We start from the raw sequence: 10808 nt of genomic DNA on the forward strand, positions 1-10808 counted from the left end.
CTGGCCACCCCACCTCTCACCACCAGCTCCACCAGTGAGCTCCTGCTTCACTAGAACTGTTCACAATCCAAAAACACTCAGTGGCCTTCCTCACCTCCTGGCCATCCCAGTTCTGTTCTCTTCACCTGGAACTACCCTCCATCCTCTTCCCCTATCTCATCCTTGTGTGTCCTTCAGGGTTCCTCAGCTCAGGGCTGAGTTGTCTGCACCAATCTGCACCCCACAACACCCGAACACACCCCTGTTGTAGATGCAGCACTGAGCCCAGTAAACCCATGCAGATAAACAAATACTCAACCACCCAGCCCCTCGCTGTGGCTGCTGAGAGCCCGAATCTCCATCAGGGTGCTCGAGGAGAAGTTGCTGAAAGTCTCCTTCAGGGTCCGCAGTTCTGCCTGCAACTGTGTACCTTGTCAGGAGGTAGTGGGGACGGGACCAGGTGGAGGGGGCTATGACCCCTATCACTGTCCATGTGACTGTCCCCCTCACTGCCCATCATTGCCTCCACCATGAGCCCCATCATTTCCCCACCCTTGATATCCCAATTGTCCCCAGTACAGGAACCACACTGACTCCATTCTTCCCCTTCTCAGCACCCCCATTGCAGCCCATCACTGCCCATATCTCTTCCCTCATCCCTGCCCCATCCCTGCTGGCCCCTGTGACCCTCACTTCGGAACCCAATCACACAAATGACCATCAGCAGCAAGATATTGAAGCCCAGGGAGAGCAGACTGAGGTGGAGGCTGGAGCAGAAACACTGTGCAAGGGGCTGAGCTAGAGGCAGTCCTGTGTGAGAGGGGCTATCAGAAGCTGGCAGCCAGGGAACCAGGGGCACAGGGGAACTGAAGTCTGAGGAGGCATAATCCAGGTGGAGGGGAGGAGACTAGATAGGGAGGCTATGAGAATTCACGGGTTTTGACCCCTGTAGTTGAGATTGTGCACACACACTTGCACCCACATTAACATGCAAAAACATGCACATACACCTACCCAGGTACACACATATGCATGCATATGATGCATGGTATTCAATCAGTTGTGTGCAAATCCCAGAGCCTGGATGTGGGAAACTGGGACACACAGAGGGGGCTAGGAGACAGACCAGGACAAAGCTCAAAAGCATTTACAGGAATACAGAAATACCCAACACCCAGCAGGGTAACGCTGACAATGTCTGGCATCCAATCGAAGATTATGTGACACATAACAAAACAAAAAAACACAACCCGTAATGAGAAGGTTAATGAATCTATCAAAATGAATCTGGAACTAATAGATGTCAGAATTAACAGACAAAGGCATAAAAACAGATATTATAACTATATCCCATATGTTCAAAAAATTAAGTTAAGCCAGAGAAGATATTTAAAAGTTCCAGTTGAACAGAAGTTCATCAACATGTCTGAAATGAAAAATACACTGAGTGGAATTAATTAATGCATAAGAAAAATTGAGTTAACTTAAAGACATAGAAATAACTGTATAAAATGAAACAAAGAGAAAAGAATCCAAAAAAAGAAAAACCACCAAAACCAAAATGGAAAGAGCATTAGTGAGCTGAATGACCATTGATATATGCATAATTAAAGTTTTTAAGGAAAGGGTGGAACAGAAAAATATTTGAGGAAACAATGGCCAAAACATTTCCAAATTTACTGAATGGTATGGACACATAAAGAACTAGGAAGAGTGACCGGACTCAGTGACAGCCTGCAATCCCAGCACTTTGGGAGGCTGAGGCAAGTGAATTGCCTGAGCCCGTGGGTTCAAGACCCGCCCAGGCAACTTGGCGAGACCTCATCTCTACAATAAATCAAAAAATTAGCTGGGCGTGGTAGTGTGCACCTGTAGTTCCAGCTACTTGGAAGGCTGAGGTGGAAGGATCACCGAGCCCAGCAGGTCGAGGCTGTGTGCCACTGCACTCCAGTCTGGGTGACAGGGTGAGACTCCAACTCAAAAAAAAAAAAAACTAGATAGAATGAAGCTGGCCCTGGAAGCAGTTAATCAATGTTAGCTCATAGGATGACTCCACTCCCAACCCCCAGGCAGCAGAGGCTGCTGAAGAGAAATGCACTGACATCTTTTCATCCCCTCAGATTTGCCCCTTATTCTCCACCGGCTCATTTAGATGAGCTCCCTCTCCCATTAATTTCAGAAATTCTAGACTCTTTCCAAGTCTCCTACTCAAACTCTGAATTTGTTCACCCTCAGAAGGTTCAGAGATATTCAAAATCTTTTTTGAGAATTCACTATGTACCAGGTGCTGGGGGAAAGGGCACTAGAGTTCAGAGGAGAGAAAGGCAGTCATGGCCTCGGCCCACCACCTGCCAGTCCACTGGGGACAAGAAATGCCTATCTTTCCTGTCCATTGCTGCCTTGCCCTTACAACACCAGACCTCCTTTGGTCTGCCAGCCTCAAGAATGTGGAGTCCCTCTTCCCAGTCCAGCTAACAAATCCCCATCCCTGAGCATTGAATCCCAGCCCCTCAAGCCTCCACGGAACCCAGCTCCATCACCAGTACCCACACACCTGACACCCCTCCTCCATCCCTGGCTTCTAGACACTTGAGGGCTTTAGTCAGGACTTCCCAGAGAAGGATCCAGGCAGGGAGTGTGAGGGGAGCAGGAATCTTCCAGGATCTCTCTGTGCTTATGAACTCTACCCACTGGAACTCACCTCCACCTCACCCATCCCTACAGTCCTAGCTAATCTGCATTCTTTATATACACATACATGCATACCCCCACACACAGGACACACATGTTCTCGGGTTGGGAGAACAGGAAGTTGTCTCCAGTTGCCAGGTCTCCCGACACCTCTGGGGACACACCCTTTCCATGGGTCCTGGGGACAGAGAGGAAGGTGAGGTAGGTGGCAAGCAGAGGTGTCAGGCATCTCGGTCCCTGATCGTGGAGTAAATGTGATGGAGATCTCAAAGGGAAGGAAGCCAAGACAGAGTCAAGTGAAGATTCAAAAACTGAACACTTGGCTTTCCAAAATGGATCTTCTCTCCTGGGATTCTGCCCACACGTGCCTGGCCACTCCCCTCTACTGAATTGATGTCATTTTCTTCTGAATCCAGCTACTGGAAGTCTTGAAAGTTCCTCACCATGATGGGTCCAGGGCTGGGGCCAGACCTGGGATTGAGTTTAAGCTGCTCTGAAGACTGGGGCTAAAATGCGAATTCACAAGGAGGCTGATGGTGGCATAGAATGCAAAGTCTAAGTAGGTCAGGTGGTGGCTTGGCTTGGGTCTCTTTGGTTGGGTCTGTGGTTTGAGGTGAGTTTGGGGCTGAGGTTTGAAAAAGTGTGGGGTCCCTTTCCTTCTCAGGAGATTGCTTGGGCCTTGACCTGGCCAGTGGCCTTCCCTCCATAAGCTCAGGGAGGACCACTCCCAGCTTCCCATGGGGCCCTCACCATCCCTGAACCAGGTTCTCCTCAATACCAAACGCCCCCATTCCAGCTGGTCTCCCAACCTCTGTTACTTGTTAAAGGTGTTGAGAGCAGACTTCTGGCTCCAGGAAGCAGCAGGGACAAAGAAGGGTTAAAGCCAGGAGAACTGGAGAAGGTGGAGCTAGTGAGGAGAGGTGTAGGGAGGAAGGGTCTGGTCCAGGTCAGGCCCTGCTCCTGTGTGATGTGTGTCCAAGTGATTCTGACCTGGTGTCTCTTGCCCTGGGGACTTTGGACAGTAAATAGAAGTGGAAACAGAGCTGGAACTCAGGCACTGAGTTGTGAGAGAGGGAGCGGGGACTATCTCTATTCTCATTCCCAGAAGGGGGTCTACTGAACTGTCCCTCCACTTCCACATGCCAATCACTTCACTCTACATTGCTTCTTTTGGGAGGGGAAGCCAGGCCAGGAAGGGCAGGGGTGCAGTATGTTTCCCCTCTGTCCCTTCCCCTTTCACTTCCTGTCTCAGAATTTGCTGGAATTGGTGTTGTCTCCAAATAACCCTGACCAGAATCTGGGGGACTGGTTCTTGGCTCAGCTATAAGAGTCCCACTGTGGCTTGACTTGTTTTACCCTCATGGGGAGTAAAGTCCCTCAAAATCCAGAAGCCACATTGGGAAGGGGTCATAGCCTCGCAGAAAAGCAGCTCTCCTTGCAGCAAGAAGAATCCAACCTCAGAGAGCCGCTCCTGGCCCAGGCCCTGCACCAGCCCTGGAAACACAAACATTGTCCTCATGTCCAGTCACTGCTCTCAGCTCTCCACAGGGGTTTACCCTCAGGGCACAACACCCTTATGAGGCAGGGATGTTTTTTATTCCCATTTCACAGTGAAGGAAATGGAGCCTCAGGGAGATTAAGTGACTTGCTCTAGGTGGAGGGGTAGACGGGTCGAGAAGCTGGGAAGGCATGACAGGGTAAAGAGGGGAAAATGACACCATCAGTTAAAGGTCTTTAGGCTGGGCTGGTGGCTTATGCCTATAATCCCAGCACTTTGGGAGGCTGAGGCAGGAGAATCGCTAGAGCCCAGGAATTCGAGACCAAAGTGGGCAACATAGCAAGACCTCCTCTCCACAAAAAATAAAATAAAATAAAAGTTAACCAGGTGTGGTGCACACCTATAATCCCAGCTACTCAGGAGACTGACTCAGAAAGATTGCTTGAGCCCAGGCTTTGGAGGTTGTGGTGAGCTGTGATCATGCCATTAAACCCTAGCCTGAGCAACAGAGTAAAACCCTGACTCAAAATGAGTTAATTAATTAAAATAAATTAATTTTTAAGAAGAAAACATTTCTCCATGCTGTATAAAGCCTTAATCTCCTGTACCAAAGGTTTCATAAAAATTGGTCCCTAGTTTCTGAAGCAAACAAAACCCTAGTCATTTGCTCACATATTAAATCAGCAAATATTAGGGATCTTCTATGCTTCAAGCATTACCAAAAACTCAGAATACTTGCTCTCTCTATTCTCCTAGTGCCCAGAAAGTCAGTCGATTTCTCTCCTTCTAACAATAAGAATTCCTCCACTGTATCTCCCTTTTCACTTTGGCTTCCAGGAATTTCAGAGTGAAACCAGAAAGACTACACATTAACAACTCTATAGGTCCTTATACCTATCTTTTTCTCCCCATCTTGACTTTTATTTCAGTTTCTTCCAGTTCATAATCTTTTTTTTTTTTTAATTTCAAGAAGTCATAAACAGCATTTATTACCTTGGTATATCACACTGGTCTCGTTGCTGTTCCTTTACATTTAAATGGCTTTCCACCTTTCCTCCCTCCTCCCACAGTCTGGCTACACAATCCACCCTGGCACTGTCAGCTCACAGCGGCAACAGGCTTCTTCCATCCACATCCTTTTTTTTCGTTTTAACATATTGTTTATTTTAAAATTGTGGGGTACAGTTAAGGGTTAGGTATACAAATATGCATCGTTCAGGCACCCTTGTTGATAAGGGGTGTCCCCCATCCCCAGATAGATATTGACTACCATTAATCCCACCACCCTTGCCCTCCCTGCCCCCCCCATATATTCCCACCACTGTCAATCCCTTTCTTACAGTATTATGGTAGATGTTCAAGGTCCACTTATGAATGAGAACATGTGGTCTTTGTTGCTGTGAAAGATCGCTCAGTATTATAGACTCTAGTTCCATCCAGGTTGCTGCAAAATTCATGATTTTGTTCTTTTTTATAGCTGCAAATTAAAACTACACTGAGATACCACCTAACTCCAGTCAGAATGGCCATTATCAATAACTCAAAAAAATAACAGATGCTGGAGAGGATGTGGTGAAAAGGGAACACTTCTACATTGTTGGTGGGAGTGTAAACTAGTGCAACCTCTGTGGAACGCAGTGTGGTGATTCCTAAAAGCTTTAAATATCGACCTCCCATATGACCCCGCAATCCCCCTACTGGGAATATACCCTGAAGAACTCAAATCACTCTATGGAAAAGATACCTGCACACATATGTTTATCACAGCATTGTTCACAATAGCAAGAACCTGGAACCAATCATGCTGTCCATCAAAAGAGGACTGGATTAAAAAAATGTGGTACATATACATGATGGAATACTATGCAGCTATAAAAAAAGAACATCCACATCCTTAACACTATACATTCACAGGGCCAAAGTGCCGGTCCACAAACCCTTCCCTACAGGAAGTCAATGCCTGTGAAAGAATTTGTAGTAAACCAGGCCTCCCAGGATGGCTAGCTCCAGCAAGATGATAGTGGAAAGTAGCAGCTTGTTGGTTGTCACTTTTCTGGACATTGAACGGAGAATCTTTCGACTTTCGCTCAAGTTTTCCCTTGTATTTACCAATCTACTCTTGGTACATTTCAACTGGTCTCGCTGTTCCCCCAGCTCTTCTGTGATTTCTGAGCCAATCTGGTCAGTCTCTGTGGCAATCCGATGAGAACGCTCAATACTTTGGGCAGCTCGGTTCAGGCTTTCGGTGCCTTGTAGAAGCAGCACCCTTTGAGACTGTAGCCGATTCATATGCTCATTCTCTACAGCATTCGAGCCATATTTCATGTCTCCTCAGCCCCCAGATGTGGCTGTCAAAGATTGCTTCTCACCTTCCGAGGGAGTTTGGCAAGGTCCGTCCGGTAGTTTCGAGGTTTAGACATCATGGGGTTACGGAAAGATAAGGGTGATTAAGTAGTTCTTCTTCCATCTCTGCCACCGTTTCATTTGCTTCCTGTTGCTTTTCATCAAAATCTCAGATCAACTTCTTCTCTTCTGCCTGCTGAATGTGGCCCTCCATGGTAATTATTTTTTCCTAGCTCCCAAAATAATGAGGTCTTGTATATAGATGGGTCCCTGCCATCCCCTGCAGCTGCTCGGGCACCCCTTGCAAGTCTTCATGGAGGCCGTGGAAGATCTCGTGCAGCTTCTTAAAGTGCTCCGAGGAGGTGTCGGAGGTGGTCATGGCGTGGCCGCCAGGGTGCAGGCGCCAGGCCTGCTTCGAGCCCGGCACTCAGGCACCCAGTCTCTCAGCCCTCACGGTGAACACTGTGCAGCCGCCGACCCACCCATACTCTTAATTCTCAGATATATTTTAGCCATCTTTCTTTTGTGTTGTTGTTTGGGTTTGGGGGGGTTGTTTGTTTTTGTAAGTCCTTCAAATACTTCTGGGAAGTATGTGTCCCTGCCACTGCCACCTGCAGATCTGCTCCTCCTGTGCTCTTTGTGGGAAGTCCCAGAATGCAGCCTTGATCCATCTCTCTCCTGCCTCACCTGGTGAGTTATGGTCCACTCCCCAAATACCTCTGCAACTCTTAACACAGCAGTCACGGTGCAAGGTTCAAGTGTCCTTTACTTTTCTCATTGAATTTAAATGGAATCTCAAACTCTCTTTCTGCTTCACTGCAGAAATTTTATGAGAACAGGATAAGGGATGCTGTGTTTACTTCTAACAATAATTTGAGACATGGAAAAAAGTTCTATTCATTTTCCCCTTATACCCCCTACCTCCTACGCAACACACACACACACACACACACACACACACACACACACACACACGCAAGAACCAAGGACTGCAATACAAACTGCCAGGTTCAATGAAGGCCAAGGGTTCTACCATGAGCAGGCCTATGCAAAGCTACCCCCAAAGGCTGAGGGAGCTGAGAGGCCAAAGAAAGAAGCTAGTGAATCCAGTTTCTCAGAAAGGAACATTTGATAGTGACTTACAAGCAGAAACCATGTCTCGGGCAGCCACCAGATGGTGGATCCTCACACTGTTAACCCCAACATCCAGGCTTATATACCAAAGGGGAAAGGTAAATGTGCTTGTATGGGGCAATTGCAGGCAACCCACCAGGGCAGACAAGAACACTATTGTAATATAGTCTATAATTTGTGTGATAGCATCAAGGATGCTTTGATTTAAGGACAAGATTTCTAAGGGCAGGATTTCTGGTGAGTACATGTTCTCATCTTAAAGACAGTAAATAAAGTAAAAGGAAGAGATGTTCCTGGAACTGGGACTAATCAGATGTGAACATAGTGGATTAGCATCCAAGATGGAGTCACTTTTGTCTTCACACCAAGTATACATGGAAACAAGTAGGTTCTGTGATCCAGAAGAAGTGAATGTTCTTTGTAACAGTGGATGAGACTCCAAAACAAAAACAAGGCCAGGCATGGTGGCTCATGCCTGTAATCTCAGCAGCTTGGGAGGCTGAGACAGAATGATTGCTTGAGCTCAGGAGTTTGAGACCAGCCTGGGCAACATAGTGAGACCTTGTCTCTACAAAAAACAACAACAACAACAAAAAAATTCACTGGATGTGAGAGTGCATCCTGTAGTCCCATCTCTTTGGGAGGCTGAGGAGGCAGGATTTCTTGAGCCTAGGAGTTCAAGGCTGCAATGAGCTGTGATTGTGCCATTGTACTCCAGCCTGGGTGATAAAGTGAGACCCCCAATAAAAATAAATAATAAAATAAGAAGTGGGCTCAAATGAGGAGGAGGTATTTGGAGAATAGAGTTTCTACAAGTGAGAGGTGCCTTGTCCTCCCCTTTGTACCTTGGGAGGCAGGAACAGCCCGTGTGGCTCCCATGATGTGAGGCCTTTCAGAAGAACTCCCTCAGAAGTGCAGGGATGATTTCACAAAGAGGATAGTGAGATATTGCTTCCTAAATGGAGTTTTCTGAGGGCCAAGGTCCTCAGAATTAGCCTGTACAACCAAAGCCTGAAAGATCAGCCCTAGTTAAGGTGATAGGAGTCCGCTCTCAGCAACCAACAGCTCTTGGAAGACTGGAAGAGATCTACAAGAGTTCCTGTAATCCCCAGTGTGAAGGTAAAGCATGAGTGATCCCAGGGGGGATATTATTCAGCTATCTCAGAAGTCATCTAGTTGAATAAAAGGAATTCACCCAGAAGGGGACTTCTGTGGGGGCTGAGAAGAGATGTGTTGTCCCCCATAAGGCCATCAGCATGACAAGTCAATCATGAATGCCTGGTAAATTTGGGTCCTGCTCAGACTGAATAAATTTTGTATTCATCCCAGCTGGAAAGTGAAGGAAAGTAGTTTCAGCCATTGTGCATTTATTCCATCTATTCAAGTTCAACCAAAAAAATTAAAAATCGAATACAGAAAAATATGGAACCCAGGAAATGTGGATGTGAGTTCAATCACAACTGGAAGAGTATGAATTTAGCAGCTAGAAAAGTACACAGAACTTCTCCCTATGGCCAGGAAAATCATACTGGTCCTAAGCAGCTCCAGACCCATAGGCGGTGTCAACATTGTCCAGTAATTAGCCTCAGGCAACCCTAGCAACCCTAGGTGACACTTGATGTTAAGGTTTTTCCTTCAAGGAAATGTATTCCAAATCTAGGAAGGTTTGAAACTGATATATAGATGATAAAGTAAGTCAAACATGTAGTGTTAATACTTTGATGCTAAATTTAAGAGCAATCTATATTTGGTATCATAATGTGTAAAAAAATTTAGCATACTAAAACATTTGAAATTAGCCCTGTGATATGAAATTAAAATATAATATCAGGTATTTGATTTTAGACTTGTGGTTTCAGTTAAAATGTTTGAAATAAGTTGATTATGTTTGTAAACAGTATTGGAATGTTTAAGAAACTTGGGATTCTTTACATCTATTACTTTAACTTCTTCATTTGTTTCTTATTATTAGCTCAAGCATTTAAAAATACTTAGAATACACTGAATGGATAAAGTCAGCTTAAAAGGCTTCTGGACATTGAATTGCATTGTGAAGGAAGCCGATTATTATTATTATTATTATTATTATTATTTGAGTTGGAGTCTCACTCTGTCGCTCAGACTGGAGTGCAGTGGCTGCTCCCGGCCACCGCAGCCTCGACCTGCTGGGCTCTGGCGATCCTTCCACCTCAGCCTTCCGAGTAGCTGGAATTACAGGCGTGCGCTACCACGCCTGGCTAATTTTTTGATTTATTGTAGAGATGAGGTCTCGCCTGCCCAGGTGGGTCTCGAACCCACGGGATCAGGCAATCCACTCACCTCAGCCTCCCAAAGGCGCGGGATTACAGGCTGAGCCACCGAGCCGGCTGGAAACCGATTATTTAAGAGAGTTTTGTGCATTTGACTTTTGTTATTATGCGATAATTAGTGAGAAAATGAAGTTGATGGTTCTTATTTCACTCAATTTATAAAAAAGAAAAATCACATTTCTAAACTGAACTATAAAAAGCTTAAAAAATTAGTTTTAAAATATGCTTTAACAGACTGTTAATTTTATAAACAATGAAGTGACAGCAAATAGCCTTTTCTGTACCCAAATGCCACCAGCAAACACCCAAAACTCACCTTGACATTGGGGTCCATATGACAAAGGGCTGGGGTCCAGGACATGTGGACCTCACCCAGGCAAAACCACCATAGGAGAGCTACTCTGGACTCCACTCTCATGGAGAGAATAAAGGGCAGGACATGCACAGCACCCCCAGTGCCAGTCTGACAGGGCAAGTGGGTGGGCCTCCCATGCTGCCCCCAGTGTGCCCACATGAGGAGGTTCTGTTTCCACCCCCATCGCTCTCCTCCCCTCTTCCCTGCTCTTTTTCTCAATTGCACTTGTCACCATGTAATACATTATGCATTTTGTGTATTTAGGTTAGCATCTTTGCACATACTCAAAGGCAGACACCACAAGAGTAGAGACTTTGCCTCACGTAGTCCTAACTCCCCAGGACCCAGAAAGGTATCCGCACCTGGTCTGCTCCCAGTACATATGCGATGCATGAAAAAAGAGATGGTCTTTGTCTCTTGTCGTCTCTTTATGTATCTCTCTCCCTAACTGGACTGCCTTGAGCTCAGAAACTACCTTTTTCATCACTCAATCTCTGCC

The 10808-nt window shown here is 46.0% G+C and overlaps 1 pseudogene across 1 annotated transcript; it reads right to left on the bottom strand.

Moving 5' to 3' along the window:
- Positions 1-5129: 5129 nt before the first annotated feature.
- Positions 5130-6890, bottom strand: LOC103263255 (annotated as a pseudogene). The gene is made up of 3 exons (XR_002482133.1): positions 6775-6890; positions 6053-6702; positions 5130-5295 (listed from the first exon to the last, which is right to left on the bottom strand). The product of XR_002482133.1 is annotated as a vesicle transport through interaction with t-SNAREs homolog 1B-like (transcript).
- Positions 6891-10808: the final 3918 nt, after the last annotated feature.

This window comes from Carlito syrichta, unplaced genomic scaffold, assembly GCF_000164805.1.
Source record: "Carlito syrichta isolate Samal-C Ts95f unplaced genomic scaffold, Tarsius_syrichta-2.0.1 Scaffold304770, whole genome shotgun sequence".
Taxonomy (NCBI): Eukaryota; Metazoa; Chordata; class Mammalia; order Primates; family Tarsiidae; genus Carlito; species Carlito syrichta.